This window comes from Danio rerio, chromosome 4 (genome assembly GCF_052040795.2).
Source record: "Danio rerio strain M-AB ecotype USA chromosome 4, GRCz13ab, whole genome shotgun sequence".
Classification (NCBI taxonomy): Eukaryota; Metazoa; Chordata; class Actinopteri; order Cypriniformes; family Danionidae; genus Danio; species Danio rerio.
This window is the reverse complement of record NC_141024.2, coordinates 9,029,277-9,051,547: the sequence shown is the minus strand read 5'-3', so window position 1 is coordinate 9,051,547 and position 22,271 is coordinate 9,029,277. Positions and strand designations below refer to the sequence as shown.

At 36.2% G+C, this 22,271-nt stretch overlaps 1 protein-coding gene across 4 annotated transcripts in view; it reads right to left on the bottom strand.

The window, feature by feature from the left end:
* wnt5b (wingless-type MMTV integration site family, member 5b) overlaps positions 1–22,271 on the bottom strand; it is a 139,027-nt gene that overhangs the window by 61,623 nt on the left and 55,133 nt on the right. For 2 of the 4 annotated variants that reach the window (XR_015481774.2, NM_130937.3), the window contains 1 exon segment: positions 2,936–3,013. The gene's annotated coding sequence lies outside the window, so the exon portion shown is untranslated. 4 annotated transcript variants of the gene reach the window in all.

The window sequence follows — 22,271 nt, the reverse complement described above, 5'->3', positions numbered from 1 at the left end:
CTAAAGTTGGCCCATGATAACCTTTGAATGATGGGGTGGTGGTTGGGGCGAATGCCTTTGTCAATAATTATCATTAAGAATTTAACGAAACCTTTCACTTCTGTGTTTTATTGCTGAGCTACAAAAAAGCTGAAATTAAATGATTCAATTAAATACTGTAAATGAATCAGACTTTTAAAATGTAAATACTCAGCAAACTGCACAAGACATCTGCGAGCAAATCAAAGTACTGTAAGTTTGACTAGTGTATGCAGCATTGAACTTGTGTTTTAAATGGGATTGTTAACGTTTTACTATAATAAATTCATTATAAAATGTTAAAACACATACTGCATTCGTTAATATGATTTCAAGCAATGTTTTCTAGTTATTTATGGATATTACCGAATAAATTAAAAAATTACCCATGGCAAACGGTTTGGTACAGTTGAAGTCAGAAGGTTAGGGTAATTAGGCAAGTTATTGTATAATGGTGGTTTGTTCTGTAGACTATCGAAAAAAATAGCTTAAAGGGGCTAATAATATGACCTTAAAATGGTTTAATTTTTTTTTGGCCCTTGAAAAAAGTTTGGGCATCCCTGGACTAGTCTAACAAACACCCAGTCAAAAACCGACTAAAAATAACAGTAAGTATAAACAATCCATTTTAAAATCCCGTTCTTAAATTCAGTGTTTGTATATTACATGTATGTCAATAATAATGCAAGCAATAGACAGCGTAAAAGCATTAAGTACAAACTAAATATTGTAAATATATTATTACATACTTTTAAGGGTATTTGTGCTCATTATTAGGATATTAATATAGTGACTGTTGTCAAGTCTCAATGTTTCCCCTTGAATAATTAAAGCTATTCAGATATTTTCCCTCATTACTGGTAGAAACAAGCCTGCGGTGCTCAGCATAATGCAGTACACCCCAGTTAAAAAATATAAATATATTTTTTATCAATTTCTCAGTAAATATAGGTATTTTGGTGAATTTAAACAAAACAGATTTATTAAGCAGATACATTTATTAAGATAATATTTTAGTCACCAAACATATTTAGAAATTGAAACGTAAAACAATTAAATTCAAGCAAAATACTGCAAATAATAATATAACCTACAAAATTTCAACTAATTATTTTTATTTTTTTTCTTCCCTTGATTTTTCCTCTTTTATAAATTTGTATGTAACATTTTCTACATCTATAAATTTGGGTGTACTAGTTTTTGGACTGTTATGATAAGTTATTTTGTTAGATATGCTCCAGATTTGGCTTCAGTACTGCCTATAATATTCAATACACAAATAGCTTCCTATAGGAAACATGAATTTCAAAGTCAGATTTGTGAGGGGTGAACTTATATATGCTAACCCCTGTATAAGCAATGGGTAATAGTTAAGAGTCAGTCAAAATACTCCTCAATTTGCTCATCTTGGACCTTTCGCTGATCCTACCACGAGTGACATGGAGAAAACAGACACATGTAAACTCCAATATTTACACTAAGTGACGTTAAACATGCAACATTAAACACAGTAACTTGAATGTAGCCTTAGTAAAACCATAAAGTAAACCATTCATGTTTTTTAAATCTTTAAAAAGGTAATGACTATTGTATTATTACTGTCAAATAGCAGCTAAAGAAAAAAAATGGCTAATTAAATAAACAGTGGCTACTTTATAGATCCCATCAGTATGAAAATGTACAATTTATATGGAAAAGTAAGCATAAAGGACTACTCCTAAACATAAATAGGGCGTGAGCAAGATAGTAAAAAGAAGTAAACTAGTTATGAATTCCCATAATATTTTTGTGCGCACACACACACACACACACACACACACACACACACACACACACACACACACACACACACACACACACACACACACACACACACACACACACACACTAACTTTGAATCTTTCTTTGCGTTTCTTTTCTGTGAAAAAAATGGGACTCTGGCTTGTGTTGCAGCAGTTTTCCCCTTTGTTCTGATTGTATTAAGTGACGGGTCCACATGTTCTGGATCGTATCTGCTTTCATATGCAGTGAAATGCAGCTCTCCAGCAGCACTCTGGAGGCAGGAGGTCTGTGCATGAAAGAAACTTGAGTGCGAGACTGAAAACCACACCACACAACAAGAAGAAGAAAAAAAAAAAGTGGGGAAAGACAACCAGTGATTGGAAGCTTTGTTGCACCAAAACCGCCCATTTTAGCGTTAATCCTTGACCTCAAACTGTCAGACGCACCTTTTGACAGTCTGGAATATAAATTCTGACTCAATAGCGGCTTTCAAATGCATAACTCACGCACTGCCTGGTCAGAACAACGTGAAAAAACACACGTACAAATAAGAGAGGAAGGTAAAACGGGAAGAGACGCTTGGGGAAACAGGAAGATGCTTGCAAAATTGTGCAATTAAATGTGTAGCCTCCGTGTTTTTTGTGTTGACTTAATAATTTAAAAAGCAAAAGCTGATAGAGACGAGTGTGTGTGTGTGTGTGTGTGTGTGTGTGAGATCAGGCTGCAGGCCGACAGCACAGGAGGAGATTTGTTGTTACTCAGAGTGTGGGTGGTAGAGAGGGCGTGAGTGTTGTGTGTGGTGCTCTGAATCCACTCAAACACGGAAAGAGAGAGGGAGAGAGAGAGAGAGAGCGCTAAAAGGAAGAAAGTGGATGAGAGATGGATGACGGGGGGGACGTACACTACTGTAGCTAAAACCTCTTCACAGAAATACAGCAGCCTCTGGCCGAGAGACCCCACACACAGGCGGCTGAGCTGCTCGCCACAGGAGGATATATTTTTTAAAGCACTGTGGAATTATCTAAGAGCTTCATCTATAATGTTTTGGTAGGGTAGACACTTTTTCATAGACAACATATACAGTGAGCACTGTAGGTCAGAGGGGTTTATAAATCTAGTGGAATTTGTAACTTACCAGATGGAAGTTCTTGGAAGTTGGATCAAAGTTGATTGTCGAAATGGAAGAAAGATGTATCCCGAGCAAAAACCTGTGCTGGAAACAAAGGAAATACCTGGATTAGATAAATCTAGGAGGTCCAGCACTGCATTATAGCCATTAAACAGACTTAACCGTCATACTACAGAGTAATGAATGGCATGACATACATGGCAGTGATAAATTGAACTGTGGCATAGAAAAGAACAAATGCTGGGTTATTCATTCATTCATATCCCTTCGGCTTAGTCTCTTATTTATCAGGGGTCACCACAGCAGAATGAACCACCAACTATTCTAGCATATGTTTTACGGATGTCCTTCCAACCGCAACCCAGCACTAGGAAACAGCTATACAATTCCACATTCATACAGGCACTCATACACTATGGTCAATTATGTCATCAAGCAGGGTCTCGAACCAGCGACCTTCTTGCTGTGAGCCCTGAGCCACCGTGCCGCCCTGTCAATGTTTTGTCATTCATCATGTTTTTCTTTTATTGCTGTATGTCATGCGTTAGTAATTACAGAATGTGTGTGTCTTCAAAAAGGGAATGACACTCCATGATGTCAGGCCAGATTCTAATTTTATAGAACATTTTGTTTTTGAAGAAGAAAATAGCCACATGTTTAAAGCAGTACACATCGGGCAGTAACAGAATTGTTCTGTGTGTTGTTTTTCTCTCTCCCTCTCTCTCTCCATTACTTGGGCCTGGGTATTGCGTGGCTCTGCTAGAGATGTAGAAAAGGCAGTGTTACACAACAGGAAGTGAAGCACGTCTCAGGAGCTTTAAAGACAAATAGACCGGTTTGATCAAGTTTAGTGCCGGGCTCTCTTGAGCCCACCTCTCAATACCGGCTCAAGAGCACAAACACTGGAGAGCACAGGGGGAGAAAGAACACATAGCTTCATACAGCCTGGCTGAACACTTCTTTAGCTTTTTTCTCTCTCTCCCTTTTAAATAGCAGTGAAAATACCAGATTCCTGGAAATCTGAAGCAGCCTGAATGAATAGTAATGCAACATCCATCTGTCTGTCTATCTGTCTATCTATCTATCTATCTATCTATCTATCTATCTATCTATCTATCTATCTATCTATCTATCTATCTATCTATCTATCTATCTATCTATCTATCTATCTATCTATCTGTCTATCTGTCTACCTGTCTGTCTGTCTGTCTGTCTGTCTGTCTGTGTCTGTCTGTCTGTCTGTCTGTCTGTCTGTCTGTCTGTCTGTCTGTCTGTCTAGTGTTCAATCCTGCTAAGAAGTGTCAAACCATAGCAGAAATTCACACTACAGGGGGCGCTTATGAGGGTTATATCGAGTTTAGGGTTAAGGGTTTAAAGTCTAGGGTTATTTAGTGCTACGGTTCAGGGTTATTTAGTGTTAGGGATCCATCCATCCATCCATCCATCCATCCATCCATCCATCCATCCATCCATCCATCCATAGATCGATCGATCGATCTATCTATCTATCTATCTATCTATCTATCTATCTATCTATCTATCTATCTATCTATCTATCTATCTATCTATCTATCTATCTATCTATCTATCTATCTATCTATCTATCTATCTATCTATCTATCTATCTATCTATCTATCTATCTATCTATCCATCCATCCATCCATCCATCCATCCATCCATCCATCCATCCATCCATCCATCCATCCATCCATCCATCCATCCATCCATCCATCCATCCATCCATCTATCTATCTATCTATCTATCTATCTATCTATCTATCTATCTATCTATCTATCTATCTATCTATGGTCAGAAACAGAAGTAAAACTGTTACTAGGATGGACAGCAGCCTTTAAGAGGTAGTAAAAGTATAACTAAAAACAGGATGCAATATAGATGAGTGAATTATATTAAGAACCTGTGTTAGCAGTAAGATGCTTATTAAGGCTCCCGCACCCACAGGGCTTCATGCACCCGGTCTACAGCTCAAAGAGTACGCTTAAACTGTAGTGTCAGCAAAAAAGGCAGCTACCATTGTTTCAGCTTTTCAAAGGAACATATAGAGTGGACTGCTGACAGGAAGCGGCTGGAGTAGTTAAAGGAGGGCGTATATATAAATAAAAATAAAGTGTTCCAATGGGACATTTCACCCAAAATGTCAAATGATGTGAGATTTGTGTACGTGTGTGTGTGTGTGTGTGTGTAATAATACTCAGTTCAATTTTAGATCAAAACTCAAATAGCTGCAAAATATGAACTAAAATATTTGTGAAACATTGTTTTTACAACTCTGATGCAGAATTACAATTTAAAAAACTACGAATTGCGTAGTTTTTAAACAAAAATAATTAATAAACATAAATAAACAATTTAGAATTGCAAAAAATAAATTTGTTATTGAAAAAAAGTAAAAATCTGACCATATTATTTAAAAATGAATTAATAAAAAAAATATTTCCCTCCCAATTCTGTTTATATCCCCCATGTCACAATCACCAGCGATCTAATCCTTACAGATTGCTGGTAAACACACAGATTGCATAGGATAACAAATGTACTGGTATATGGACCACAAGTTCCAGTCATGCACCACACACACCTGTTCCAGATCACGATTGATTACACTCACACTGCTGGGAGCTGCTCAAAGACTGATTAGATTGACTTTAAAAGCAGCACAGACACACACACTAGTTGCTGAGTCTTGTTATAGTGAACATTACGGCACATTTGTCTTGCCATGTACTGACCTTTGATTTGCTTTGTTTTGTTTTGTCTGCTGCCTGTCTTTGAACATTCGCCTGTTTATGATGTCTCTGGATTCCCTGTATACATCTGGTAGCTCCTTTTTTAACCATTGCTTGGCTGACCATTCTCTGTTTAAAAAACCCTGTATTTGGATCCACACCTCCATGTCAGCGTCCCCTTCACATAACACCCCAATTCTGAGTCATATCTTCTTACTTAATAGCTCACAATCAATTCTGACTGATCTTTTCCTGCATCCCTAATCCTACCCAAAACCTAAACCCAACTTCTACCTTAGTAACTATTAATAAACAGCTACTTAGTAGTTTATCAAGCTAACAATATGAGTTAATGGTTTGTAAGAACTGTGAATTGTGACCTAAACTAAAGTGTTACTGACATTTCTCCATATGAAGTGAAGTATAAGGACAAAGCAAAATGACAGCACTTTAAGATGACTGTTACGAGGGACTTCAATTAGAAAAGTAATCAGGGTGAAGCAGTACTTCTTTTCCCAATAACAATGCTTTACAAGATGATTGCATTGTATTTTGGGCCATTTGGGCCGAGCTAAAAAGCTGTGGCCGATGCAAGAATATGAAACCAAACATACTGGGCAGCAAAGAGCCCATTTTTTCATCTCATTTCCTCTCTTTCTCTGTCCTTCCTTTTTCCAGACGAAGCCTTCTCAGTCTATGGCGGCCGTCCATCACTTTTCTCTCAGCTCTCTGTTAATGCCATGCTCTCTCTCTCTCTCTCTCTCTCTCTCTCTCTCTCTCTCTCTCTCTCTTTGAGATTTAGAGGCTCTGAGTGTGACATGGAGAGGCTCAGCTTGTGTCTGCCTCGAGGCAGTGGTCCGGCTCAGCCAGGGAAATTTATAAAGTGTCTGACGTTATCGCCATGCGGTATGCAGAGCATTCCTTCTCCCCTTCTCTCTCTCTCTCTTTCTATCTCAGCAGATCTTCAACTGCTCTACATTACTGACATCTTTGCCCTGTTCTCTAACACAGTAACCACTAACATTATTCATCCTGCAACTCCTAAACTCTCTGTGTACTTTTAAATGGATAAAAGGTTCACCCCAAAATTACTATTCTGTCACTTATGCATCTGCAATTTAACTCTGTGGGATATAAGGGGAGAGATGTAGGACTGCTTGTTAACATCGAGAAAGCACTGAGAATAATGAAAGCAAATCTTTGGAAGAAAAAAACAGACAAAAACAAATGGGGTTTTCACAGCATTGTTAGAAGAGACGTGTGTGTTCCCACAAGAACTAACCAACAATGCTTTTTTGTTTGTTTTTCATTATGTGATGAACATTTTAATTATCTAAAAAAATCTGTATGGAAAAACGTACAAAAGTTGTTGAAGTTGTTTTTGTGGAACCACCAATGCCAAATATAAAAACTTGTATTTTTTTAAAAGATGGTAAAAAATTATTTTATTTATAAATGTATAATTTGAAGATAGTAGAAATACTAGTTTCCCACCACAGATTTAAAAATAAAAACCTTCTCAGAACTGTCACTTTGTGTATTGCAGTTTTGAACTATAAACTCACGAATGAAATAAGAAAGTTGAAGAAATAAGCTGAAGTAATAGAGGAATGATGTGTGTGGTAATGGGGTGGAAAAAATAATAAGCTTGTCCTTCATCCCGCTTCATTTCAACCATGTTGAAATGTATTTTGTTTAAAGAAATGTTTTAAGTGTATGATTTTTTTTGCTCAAAATGAATCAAATCAAAACATATATCATATCATATCATATCATATGTCATATTAAATCTCATCAAATCAAAACAAGTCATACATCATATATCATATCAAATCAAAACAAAACATATATCATATATCATATCATATCATATATCATGTTAAATCATATATCATATCAAATCAAAACAAATCATATATCATATCATATAAAATCAAACCATATCATATCAAATCATGTAATGTAATGTAATGTGTATTTATATAGTGCATTTATTGTGTATGGCCATACACCCAAAGCGCTTCACAATCATGAGGGGGGTCTCTCCACATCACCACTAGTGTGCAGAATCCACTTGGATGACGCAACGGCAGCCACAGGACAACAGCGCCAGTGCGCTCACCACACATCAGCTATTGGTGGAGTGGAGAGACAGTGATAGAGCCAATTCGATGTATGGGGATGATTGGGAGGCCATGATTGCAAGGGGCGATTGAGGGACTTTGGCAAGGACACCGGGGTTACACCCCTACTCTTTTACGAGAAGTGCCATGGGCTTTTTAATGACCACAGAGAGTCAGGACCTCAGGATATTAAGTCAGGATATTAAATCATATATCATATCATACAAATTACATATCATATCATATCACATCACATATATTAAATCAAATCGTATATCATATCAAATCAAATCATACATCATATCATATTAAATCAAATGCAATTTTGAGAAAAGTTAGATTTATGAGGGAAAAATTGTGAGATATAATCTCAAAATTATGTAAAAATAAAATTGAAGCATGTAAACACAGAATTCTCATTGTTTTTTTGCCATTTTTTTACTTAATATTTCATAGTTTTTTCTTTATATCTTGCAGATAATTGTCTAAATGACAATTCAAAGAGATAGTTCACCAAAAAGTGTCAAATGTTATTGTGGTATCCACCCTTGCTCCAAACCAGTGTGATTATTTTTATTCTGATGAACACAAAAGAAGATATACTGGAGAATGTTGCAAACCTGTAATCATTGACATCCACAGCATTTGCTTTTCCTCTAATAGATGTCAGGTTTCCAACAATATTAAAAACATCTTCTTTTGTGTTCAACAGAGCAGAGCAGAGCAAAAAATAAAAATAAAAAAGTGGTCTTTAAAACAAGTCAAGGGTGATTAAAAAGCAAATGATGAAAGAATTTTGAATTTTTTTATAGACTTTCCTTTTAGATGTATTTCTGTATTCGGTCATATGGACTAATACCATGTTCATTATCATATTCTAGGTTTGCAATGAGTAAATGCTGACAGATATTTTCCTCTAACCACTCTTTCCAAACTTTCCCGAAACACATGTACCTGCATACATCCACGCTCATATCTGCCATGCTAACGTCCTGTTTGCTCTGCGTTTGCTACTTTTTCCATCTGTTCTTCCTCCCCCTTTCCTGTTTCTCTCTTTCTCTCTCTATGAGCTGAGTTTGGATGCTGGGAAACTGTGGAGAGTGCTTTACTTTTTGTGCTGCCACTTCTCTCTCTCTCTCTCTCTCTCTCTCTTTTTTTTTTTTTGCTTTGTCACTCAACGCGACATGTCCTGTCACATGGTTCATTCACTCCGACAGACTCAGGGCTGGAGAAACTGCCTTTCTCTCCCTCTCATTTCAGCCCACTTTCTTTTCCGAGGCACGAATTGGAAACTCAGCCCTGTGCTGATGTTTATCAGCCCATTCTAGGCCCTGCATTGCATTTCTATCTGCGAGTGTATCAGAGCCCCTGATTTTAGATAAATATGATTAATGCCGCTACAAACTCCATGGCATAACATTGGGATTTCTGCATGAGCTTCTTGTTTGGAATGGCTGTGGAAATGTGCAAATATGTTTATGAATTTCAATGTGCGTTTGGATGGATGGAGCTGGAGATGATGGTGGAGAGTAACTTGAGGAGAGAGAGAGAGAGAGAGATAGAGAAAAAAGGTTGACCCTATTAGAAAACCAGTGTTAATACATTTCAGCAACATCCAGGCGCTCGTGTTTCTGCACAGATGACACAAGACTTCAATTAAATAAGGCCAGACAGGGAATACACACAGCAGACCCTGCACAACTCACTGATTTCTCCTCTCGGTGTACTGCAGATTAAACTGCATAAACGCGTCTGACCACTTAGACATTTTGACTTCACATTTTCAATGGTATTATTGTGCATAATTCCGAATTCGCTTTTCTGCATGTTAAAACTGAAAACTTTTTGCTATTAAGGCCCACCTTACAGCAATATTCAGAATCAACACTATAAACATTTTTTTTCCGCCTGTTTAGGCTTAATTTAGTTTTCATTCATTCATTTTCCTTCGGCTTAGTCCCTGATTTATCACAGGTCGCCATCGTGGAATGAACCGCCTCAATTTAGTTTTTATTTCAGTTTTAGTTTTAATATTTTTTAACCTAAACATTTGATCTAGTTTAGTTGGTGGGGTAACTATTCGAAATTTTGATTTCTTTTATATTAAATGTTAATAATAAATATTTACATTACATTTTGTCACAATTAAGTTGCTTTGATTTTTTAAAGCATTTTTTTTTGTAAACCTTTTCGCTTAATACTTGGATCTTTATTTCAACGCATTTTAATTATTTTAGTAATCATTTAACACGCTATAATAAAATGTTTGTGAACAAAATTTCATGTAAACTATTATTTGTTTCAACCAAATATCTTGTCTTTTCTAAATCCAGACATTTCTATAAGTTTCTAATGTGTAGATGCTTTTATATCATTCTTCAACTAAGACACCTTTACTTGAAAATCAAAAAGACAAACAACATGTTAGGTTTTGTTTTCTGATTTTTTTTTTGTTTATTCCTAAAACAAGACAATTTGAATTATTCATCTGTTTTGTTCTTTCTGAAATCATGTCAACATCAGAAATATATCTTGATTTAAGAAATTTAGATATCTTTAATGCACTGGATATGCAAACTAGGGTTATTCAAAGTGTTGGGGAAAGTTACTTCAGAAAGTGGTTCATTACAATATTGAGTTATTCCCCAGAAAAGTAACTAGTTGCTTTATTTTTTTTTTATGGTAAGTAATACGTTGCGTTACTTTTGTGTTTCTTTTGCGTTACTTTTTCTGACCTGGCTGACCGCTCTTTCAGGACTTGCAGTTTTTTTCTTCTTTATTTTAAATAGAGAAGCTCTGCATATACCAACACTCTGTATAACATTCATTTACTTTTAAGAAAGACACGTTAAAAAATAATGTAGATTACTGTTGTCTTCAGAGAACTTCATGACCCTTATACAGATTAATGAAAGTTTAAAGCAAAGTGTTTGCTACTTTTTCTTTTATTAAAAAGTAAAATCGCTGTAATATTAAATATTACAGAATATTTCTATCGCTGAAATGTACGGCTCTGCAATCTTCCTTTCTGCCTATTCCTGCATTTTCTCATTGCTTGCAGGTTTCTTTGCGTCCAGGATCACTTTAATTCATTCATTCATTCATTTTCTTTTCGGTTTAGTCCCTTTATTAATCTGGGGTCGCCACAGCGGAATATGTTTTTTTATGCAGCGGATGCCCTTCCAGCTGCAACCCATTTCTGGGAAACATCCAAACACACTCATACACACTTATACATATCGGACAATTTAGCCTACCCAATTCACCAGTAGCACATGTCTTTGTTCTGTGGGGGAAACCGGAGCACCCGGAGGAAACCCACACGAATGCAGGGAGAACATGCAAACTCCACACAGAAACGTCAACTGACCAAGCCGAGGCTCGAACCAGCAACCTTCTTGCTGTGAGGTGACAGCACTACCTACTGCGCCACCTCATTTTATTTCAGCAATCGTTTTTGAAAGCAAATCAACTAAACTAAAAAGCAACTCACATTACATTTTATAAAAAGTTTTAAAGTTTATTCGCTACTTAGAAAACTATTATTATTAAGTAACTTGCCTTACTTGTAATGCCTTACCCTCAACAGTGGATGTTCACATATTTGTTATTAAGATATCTGCAGTAAAAAAAGACAAAAAAAAAAAAAAGACAAACAGAAAAAAGAAAAAAATTAAACATTTTTTGCAGTTTCTAAACATGTAAGCACAAAGAGTTTCCCCATAACCATCTCTTCTGCTGTCCTCTTCTATTGCTTCATCTCTCTGTCTCTCTAAAACGGATTTGTCTCTCAGGATTAGAGTCGACATGATTGCAGATTTTGTTGCAGATGTGTTTTGTTTATGAGCGTTAAGTGATTCTGAAACAGGCCTTGCCACTTCACTGCTCCCCATTTCCGACTCCTGCAATATTTCTCTGGCTGATATGAGAGACAGACTTTCAGACGGAGCAGAATTTTTAATAAGTGGAAATCTCCTGCACCAGGATGAGGAAAAATATATATATCACGGTTTGGGGGGAAAAAAAAAAAAACATGGAATGAACCCCAGCATGTCTGGCTTTAATTCAAAGCATACAGGCGGCGAAGGACCCGGTGCTTCCCCCCTTCAAATCATCTTATCCATATTTAAAGGATAAGACCTGAGTGCAATAAGTGAAAGCAGCTTTGCATACGAGATCACAGCCAATTAAACTGACAGTTTCTCATTCAGGGAGACGAGGGGGGAGGCAAGGCAGGAATTTCTCAAAAGTTGCCTCACACAAAAGAATGAAAACCTGGCTCTTTTAGCCTAAAATATGACCTGTACCAAAACCAGGGGAAGAAAGGGAAGTGTAGAAAGAGAGAACAGACTATGAAGAAAAAGGAATAGTGTAGTAAACACTGCTGTTGTATTGAGTTAGCTCATTTGTACTGTACCACTGTCTACAGCAGGCAGCACACTAAATGATTGAAACACCGCAAACCGTTTGCTACAGAAATATTCTCAAATGCACAAAAGTCTTTTGGTCAAACTTTTACTATCTGTAATGGTTAAATAATTAAAAATATAACATCTATCTATGATATCTTCAATGTCATCCACTTGGAAACCACTAGAGTAGTTTTCAATTTAAATGCAAAAACTTCTAAATGCCATCTAAAATTTTATTTTAAAAATGATCATTTTAATAATGAGAATAATGCTCATTTTCTAAGGAAATTTCAGAAGGCACTTAGAGATTTTTGCATCTGAACTCTTCATATATATCTTTGTATTTTTATATATAGTTCATCACATCTGTCTACATTTGTCTTTATTAATAAGTATATAAATTTACACTAAAATGTAATAATTTTTTTACACTAAAATAAAATTGTGCTGTTTTAAACAAGAAATGTTTTTAAAAAATGACAAAGCAATACAATTTTAATTTACATAAATAAAAAATAATAATTCAATGTATTAATTAAAATCTATTAAAAATAATAAAAAAACAACAATTACTCAGTGAATCATATATATTCTGTATCACTGAGTAATTGTTTTTTTTTATGAACACATTGAATGGATTATTTTCAATTATTTTCAATATAATTACTGACATTTTATTTATGGTAGTTTATTTAAAACAGAGATGCCCAAAGTAGAGCCTCTCTGTATTGTAACCTTTGATTTGGCCCATCATCCCATCTGAGAATAATAGAGAGGGTTGGCCTTTAACAGAGAGCGTCATTTCTAATTTGATATAACCTTTTTTTATTTATTTGCTTTGTTGCTGAGCAATAAAAAAGAAGCTAATAGAAATGAAATGTTTCTATTAAATGTAAATTAATTTGAGTTTTTAAAACTGTCACTCGACAAATAGAGAACTATGCAGAAGTCATAGTCAATGGACTATGCATTGTAGTCCATTGTTTTAAATGAGATCTGTAATGTTGTTACTGTAAAAAAAAAAATCATAAAGTTCATTGTATAATGTAAATATATATCTATAAAAGTTTTTTATTTTTTTTTAATTTTATTAAATAAATTAGGAAATTACCCATGGTAACTATTTACCTTTGGGCAACTATGCTCAATAGAGTTTGGTTTTAGGACCTTCATCTAAAAAGTTTGGGCACCCCTGACTTGAACTATTTTAATAATAAATAATCATCTATTAACACTGCAGAAGATGCTCATTTTATTCCATTTATAGTTTATTTTTTTTTAATTAGTACTTTTAGTACTCAAATTAGTACTTAAATTGCATGATTTGACATAACTAAGGACGTTATTTCATCTTTCAACATATAATGCACTAATAATATGGCAACTTTTCAATGAGGGAAAAAAAGATTTCAATGTTCAGAATTTTTGTACGAAAATACACAGATTAAACTAGAATGAAAATACAAAGCTCATGATCCCCACAGTGGACAATAAAATTCAACTTTGTACAACTGAAATGAAACAGACCCTCCCAGAACAGCTCATGACCGATAAGGTCAATATTGAACAATGGTGCGTATTTAGAGCGACACAACGGAGAGAAAGTAGGAGGAAAAAAAGACTAAATAAATGAAATAACAATCTTGTGACTGTCAGGCACTGGAGGAAGGCCAAAAAAAAAAAAAAAAAGAGAAAAGCAGAGCAGAGGAGAGAAAAAAAGTGAGAAAGAAAGAATTTGAATAGCTCAGAAATAAATAAAACTTCAAAACACAAAATATGAGTCACATTATACAAACAGGAGATGTCTTAAATACAACCAATTCTTTTGCTACAGTATTACAGACCTGTATTTTTCAGTTTAGTTTATATAGACAGTTAATTTAGTTTGATCCAAAATAAAGTTCAGCAATTCTTTTTTTTGCATGTATTTAACACCACAAATCTAAAACTAAAAGAACCAAAAAGTACATAATGGAGACATTAATATGCCAAAATAGGCATTAAGTGTTTCTCAACCATGTTCCCGGAGACCACCAACACTGCATATTTTGGATTTCTCCTTTGTCTGTCACACTCAGGCAGGTCTTACAGTCTCTGCTGTAATCTGTAATCTGATTCAGGTGTGTTTGGTTAAGGAGACATGGAAAATGTGCAGAGCTGGTGGTCCTCCAGGAACGTGGTTGAGAAACACTGATCTAGAACATTCCGTTAAAGCAAGAAAAACTGTTTCTCCTTTAAGACGAAAGGGGCAATCAGAACTCACTTCAGGATTTATGACAGAAACAAAAGCATTGAATGAATCCTCCTCTCTACATCTCCGGTTCTATTTGTTAATGGCGGCTTATACAAGATCCTCCATTCAGGTTTATCATCATCATCATCTATTTTAAGAAATAATACTTGACACTAAAAAAGTCTTATTAAAAACAGCTTGTGCACAACTTTACATGTGATTAAGAAACAGCTCAAACACAAATCCTTCCCAGATTTTAAAAACAGCTCCATAATCATCTAGTTTCGGAGACAGGAATACAGCTGGATAAGAATCCTCTACACTGGGAGTCTCTACTTTTACAGAAAGAGAGAGAGAGAGAGAGAGACTGAAAGACAGAGATATAGGAGTAAGAGAACTCAGATAGATGCAGAAAGAAGGGAACAAAGACTATTTGAGACATTGAAAAGAAAAACAACATGAAAAGTGTGATCAGTGAAGGGAGAGAGAGAGATAAAGTAAAGAGAATGACAATACAGACAGGAACACAATGCAAAAAGTGACAGGGCAGATTGCTGGAGATGTGAGTTTGTGTGGGTGTTTCTGAATTATGAGAACATTTCTGTCATTGTAGGTTTTTATTAAAACATTTCAGCTGTTTTTCCTTTTGTTATATATGAAGGTCACATTTACTGAAACTAGTTTTTTTCTTCCTTCAGTTATTTTGTAATTTGTCAAATACTTTTTTATGTACTTGCTTTACTTTTTTATGTGCTTTCAAATGGAATTTTTGTTCAAACAAAGAGTGGAATAACAATACACTTAAGATATTTAAGATACTGAAGATAATTCCATTAATTTTTACATTTCTTTTGTTATATGAAGGTCGAATTCTTGGAAACTTTCTACAATACAATCTTTTTTTTTTTTTACATCAGGTTCTTTTCTAATGCTGTTTCAGTCTAGATTAATTTACCTTATAACAACAGTGCTACAGTTTTCATGTTAAACACAATAAAGCTATTTACTATAAAGCAGTCTACTGTAGGATATTGAATAAATGAATGCAACACGTCTGCACTGCAGAGCTTTAATCGGTTCCTCAAAATATATCGGTTGCCTTAAATTTTTAAGCTGAATCAAATTAACCTTTATAAGTCCTTAAAACTTGTATAATATTAAACTGACTTAAAACAGCTTGAATACCTTATACATTTAAGTTAGAACATGATTAACTTAAATTAATAAATTGTCGGCAGCTAGCTCTCTGCAACTTGTCAACTGCACATGGTCCTCCACTGAAGCTAAGCAGGGCTGTGCCCAGTCAGTACCTGTATAGGAGACCACATGGGAAAGCTAGGTTGTTGCCGGATAAGGTGTTAGTGATACCAGCAGAGGGCACTCAACCTGTAGTCCTAATGCCCCAATATAGTGATGGGGACTCTAAACTGCAAGAAACCAAGCTAAAAAATCCCAGGATGTCCTTCGAAAAAGAGTCCTGGCCAAATTTGTGGGCCTGTTCATCATGGTCTCCTAACCATCCCCATATCGTAACTGGCTGTCTCCTCTGCACCAATCAGCTGGTGTGCTGCCATCGCGCCATCCAGGAGGATGCTGCACACTGGTGGTGGATGAGGAGATTCCCCCCCAATGTGTAAAGTGCATTGAGTGCCCAGAAAAGCGCTATATAAATGTAAGGAATTGTTATTATCATAAATAAGCTAAAAACATGTTGACATGACTAACTGATCATATAATCTTTTACAGTTTGCAAACATCCGCTTTGAAAGCTTTCTTAAATGCTGTTTTCTCAGCTCACTATAAATTTAAGTGTATGCTGACTTTTGGTTGATATTGAAAGGAAAGCATATATACACATCTAAACATTTCAACAGCGCACTGTAAAATATGATAAAAAGTCATGACAACAAATGTTTTTAGGGTACTTTGACTTATTTTATTACGTTAATAAGTTTAACCACATTTTCAGTTCATCCTGCTGTGGTGACCCTTGAAAAATAAGCTGAAGGAAAAACAATGAAGGAATGAAATTTAAAGAAGTCCGATTTTTACCGTTCTTGGACCCGACAGTGTCTGGATATTACCACAGCTCTGGTGTTTCAAACAAACAATGAAAAGCAACTAACTTTGCCGTGAGTATATCAGGGCCTTTAGAGAGAGGGAGAGAAGAGATTGAGAGTGTGATTTCAGTTCTGTCTGTGTGTGTGTGTGTGTGTGTGTGTGTGTGTGTGTGTGTGTGTGTGTGTGTGTGTGTGTGTGTGTTTGTGTGTGCGTATTGGTCAATGCTCAGCAGTGCAGCAGCTCTCAGCCGCCCAGCAGGAAAAATCCCATCATTCTCTGCATACCGCACAAATTCCAGCTCGGCTTTCACCTCTTGGCCTCACTCCTCCACCCTCCTCCCTCTCTCTCTTTCTCCCTTCCACTGCCTCTACCTCCTCCTCTTCTTCTCGGATGGCTCTTAAAGACAGACACTGGCCTGAACTCTCTGTCTTCTGTTAGCCTCACCTTTGACTGCAGACCCTGCTGCTTTACTTGATTATAAGCACAATAAATGTTTGCGCTGCTGCCTTGCTTTAGCCCTGCTTGCCTTAAAATAAGAATAGTGCATCTATTATGTTTTTAAAATAATATATATATATATATATATATATATATATATATATATATATATATATATATATATACATATATATATAACTTGTCCCATAAATAGATTAAAGAAATCTACTTTAAAATGTAATATGTAAAACATCAATGCAACATGTGATATGGCAATGCATTTCTTCATTTAAATGCAGTCTCTATGACAAAGGTGCATAGTTTGATACAAAATAAATAATTAAATTATTTAGTTTATTTTTGGTATTTCCAACCACAGTTTTACCATGTAAATTACATGCCAAGTTTAATGCTTTTCTAACAGGGGTGTCAAACTCCTGGAGGGCCGAAGCTCTACACAGTTTAGTTGCAACCCTGCTTCAACACACCTACCTGTAGGTTTCAAACAAGAGTGAAGGACTCAATAGTTTGATTAGGTGTGTTTGAATAGGGTTGCAACTAAACTGTGCAGAGTTTGACACCTGTGCTTTATAAGGTGCAAAATTAAATTGAGAATTTAATACACAAATTGAATTTGATGTGTTCAACATACAAGTTGAAATAGAGGCAAAACTGATCATATTAATGGTACTTGCACTAAATGTTATTAGACTCATATACTTGCATTTTCATCATTACATATGGGATTTTTGTAGAAAAATTTAATGTGGATTTTAAAATGCATTCTGAGCCAAAGGTACAGAAAATAGGTAGCAAAATGCCAAGATAAATGTATTTTTAATGCATTGAAACACACTTAAGATGGTTTAAATTTGGTTTCAATCAACACACCAACATGGGAATTTGCAATTGGATTTTCTGGTATTTACAGTTAATTTTAGGAAGGTTTAAATGCAAAAATTCCTAAATGAGACCCAATAACTTTAAACCTAGACACAGAGAAAAGTGGGGTGACACTTTATTTTGATGGTCCGTTTGTTGAATTTAAGTTGCATTGCATTGACATGCAGTTTACATGCAAGTAGACTGTTAGCTTGGGGTTAGGGTTAGTGTAAGTTGACATGTACTTGCATAGTTTATTAACAGATTTTGAGTCTAATAAAGTGTTACCAAAAGAGGTGATGTTGCAATGCAGACTATGACAAAATTAAAGTGCTTGAATGTGAACGTATAATAAGGAATCTTTAAAATCAATAAAATCTCAGCACTACCACCCCAGAAACACACTCTCCTGCAGACATCTCAAAATATATGACATGCACTATCCACATAATTTCGTAAAACTATAGTGTATGTAAATTTAATATTTAAGGATATTATCTCATGATAAATTTGCTCCAAAAAACTGAGACCATATGCACAATTACATTTTTCAAGTTCCTACATTAGTTTTTCAAAAACTATGTTTTTCTTAGTGTGAACATTTAAAACTAAACGTTTCAATTTACAGAATCCAATTATAGTGACATGCTCATAAGCACTTTCCCTCACAGCAAGAAGGTCGCTGGATCGAATCCTGGGTGGTTTAGTTGGCATATGTGAGTGAAGTTTGCATGTTCTTCAATGTTCGTGTGGATTTCCTCCTAGTGATCCAGTTTCCCCCACAGTCTAAACACATGGGCAATAGTTGAGTTAGATTAGCTAAATTGTCTGTAGTATGTGTGTGTGGATGTTTCTCAGTACTGGGTTACAGCTGGAAGGGCATCTGCTGCGTAAAACATATGCTGGATAAGTTGGCGGTTCATTCTGCTGTGGCGAATAAAGGGAATAATCTGAAGGAAAATTAATGAATGAAGGAATCTTATTATTTACTGCTGGTTTTCACCTATTCTGTCAATGAAGGGAACTCAACACAGAGGACATTTATAACGCTTCAGTGCTCATTATAATATCACTATAATCAAATTGGTGCTCCTGATATAATCCACGGCTGCTGACACACCATCAAGTATATCCACGGAGTCACTTTACAGAGCATTGAGACAGGAATTACACTATTCTAATCATTATCAACTTATTTTTGCATATGGCCTCATCCTGGGTGCCTTGAAAAGCCCTGGTGCTTCAGCGTTGATAAAACTTGCATAAAAGCATGAAAGACTCTTTCATGTTTCCGACCGCATTACGCAGCGCTTTGGACCTGATGAAATACAGAAAATGTCAGAGTCGTTGAGTTCATTATGACCTGACTTTGAAAATAAGACTCTTGACTTTGGTGTAGACAGATCAGCTGCTGTATATGACCAGACAGAGCGAGTGTGTTGCTTATAATAATCAACACAGTGGAATATAAGCTCATAAAAAGGAGCTTCTATTGTTTTAGATTACAAGATAAATATAAAACAACAGCATAAAAATGGCTTAATTTTTAAAAGTGAAAGTGCTAATGTTTTCTTTTTATTTAAATTCAAAATTAATCCAGCAACACGTTAGTATAGGGACCAATTCTCACTGGCTACGTTTACAGTACATGGACACCAGTAATCAAATTATTAGCCTTAATCTGAATAAGACAATAATATGATTAAGGTGTTTACATGAGTTGCTTTTTGAACGTTCCTTGCAAGTTATAGGACATTCATGTTTTCTCTGGAGTTTCATGTAATTTCGGGTGTTTCACTTTTAATTTGTGGACTTTAACTGCAGTTTAGCACTTTCACTTTCATTCAGGAACTTTTCATGCATGCCAACTGTGACAAACGAGACAATGGATGTGAACAGCTGGAAGAGTGTTGTTTTAATGGAATTTGATACCGCACACCAAATGGGAGAAAGAACCCTTCGCATTTTACAATGTGGTGGTCCTTCACTGACTCGGTAGGTGCAGAGAATACTGTCAAACAGTGTGTGTATGAACTATCCTGTCACAAAACACGGCGAAAAGTCCTACACGACGGTAATAGTTTGATTGCGGTGTTAACATGTCAGTACTGCACTTCAATAATGAGACTAAAATCAGCATACTCCACGTCTTAATTCGATTTCTGTTTAGTTCGATTATGACCTTATTCAGATTAACTTAATCATAAATCAGTTTACATGGTAGAATCTTAATCAGAGTATTGTCTTAATCATATTAAAATCGTATTATTGGTGCCTATGTAAACATACTCACTGTTAACTAGTGGCTTATTACCTGCCTATAATTAAGATATTGGCTGTTTATTACTATCTATAAAGCACTCGATTCGAACGTTATCACTCGATTGAATGGGCATTATTAGTGGTTATCAGCTGATCGATATGGGCCAGTAGGGGCCTTCAGTGCCTTAGAAGGCTGTTATCCATCCACATGATTAATCAGCAATACTAATAGAGAAGACTCCAGATGCAGATCTGTTTTACATTACTGTGAGGGTTAGGTTTAGGGTTGGGGTAGGGGCAGACATTAATAAAATACAATTAATGGGAGATTTATTCCCATGGATTGGTTGCAGCTGGAGAGGCATCTGCTGCGTAAAACCTGTGCTGGATGTGGGTTGGCGGTTCATTCCGCTGTGGCGACCACGGATTGATTAAGTGACTAGGTCGAAAAGAAAATGAATGAATAAATATTGGGAGATTTAATAAATAATTTAAAACATTCTTGTGGTTAATCAGCTATACTAAAAGAGAAGACTTCAGATCCAGATCTGTTTTTACATTACTGTGAGGGTTAGGTTGAGGGTTGGGGTAGGGGTAGACTTTAATGAAGTACAATTAATGGGAGATTTAATAAATAATATAAATAATTAACCATGTGGATGGAGGATAACATCCTTCTGAGCCCACCAGTAGGCGCAGAAGGCCCCTACTGGCCCATATCTATCAGCTGATAACCGCTAATAAGGCCCCTTCAATCGCGTGATAACATTCGAATCGGCTGCTATAAAGTGCATATTCTGCATGATCATATTCCACATGCCTAATCCTAATAGCTAAACTTAATTACCTAAAATTAGCTAAAATTAATTATTAATAAGCAGCAATCTAGGAGTTTATTGAGCAAAATCTCAAAGTAAATTGTGTGTTGATAGTAAGAACTGTGCCTTAAAATGAAGTGTGACCATTAATTCTTTAAATAAGTAATGATAAAATTAATAATTTGGAAAAATTAAGCAAGTTTTTGGAGTATAATTCAAATCACAGTTAGAATAAAATGCTTTTAATCCTAAAATAATAATAAAAAGTATTTAAAGGCTTAATTTAAACATCAATCATAACTTAGACCAACAATAACATGCTCCAAATCTTTCACTCATCTTCTTCACTGATATGAAATGTGTTATAAACTTCTTCTGACAATAACACACACACACACATTACCCCGACCGTCTTTTAAATCTATCTTCCTGGAGTGGATTGAGAGTGAACACTCTCTCAGAAGAGGAAGAGAGGAGAGCCGAGGGGGGAAAACAGAGCTCTTGTTTTGCCTCTTTCTCTCTCAGGGCCTCCCAAGATGCCACTCAGGGAGAAGCTATTAATCATTGACAGGCCCCCTTGGCTCTGTGTGTGTGTGTGTGTGTGTGTGGACATTGAAAGTAGATGGCTAAAGCCAGGCTGCACATAGAAACATTAGCAGCTTTCTCTACGCCCACTGTAAAGCCCTCTCTAAGACCTGAGAGTCCGTCCCTACAGCAGGTGAAAAAACTCCCTACTGGCCCACAAAACACAGACCGAGAGAAAGCACAATGGTGGCATGCATAACACACACACACACACATGCAGAAACACACGCACACACACAGCTGAAAACTGATCTCCCACAGGATATGCTTACAGCTCTGGCTGCTGCCTCTCTCTCAGACTGCCAACAATGTTACACCCAGGAGAGAGTAAAAAAGAAACAGGGAGAGAGAATCATAGACTGGGTGAGGGGGAAAAAAGAGATCGAGGGCAGGGAAAGAGCAAGAGAGAGAACGAGGGGGTGTCTTCAGGGACAATACTCAAAAATAATATGAAAGACACAATGGGAAAGGGAGATGGAGGGAGTGTGGAAAAGAAAAAGAGAGGAACAGACGGTCTTGGAGTAATGTAGCTTTAATCTGGTATTTCCTTTTAGTGGAGCGAGGGATATTCCTAGGGAAGGGTGGGAGAGAAACACACTCGACGCGTCTCTTGGCCTCCAGACCAGCTGTGAGGAAACGCTGGACTTACTGACTGGCTGACTGCTTACTGGGCCTCAACAAGAGCCACATCCAGCCTCAGGCCTGTATTACACACACACATGCATGCACACACACACACACACACATATGCTCAAATTCACACATACATTGCATACTCG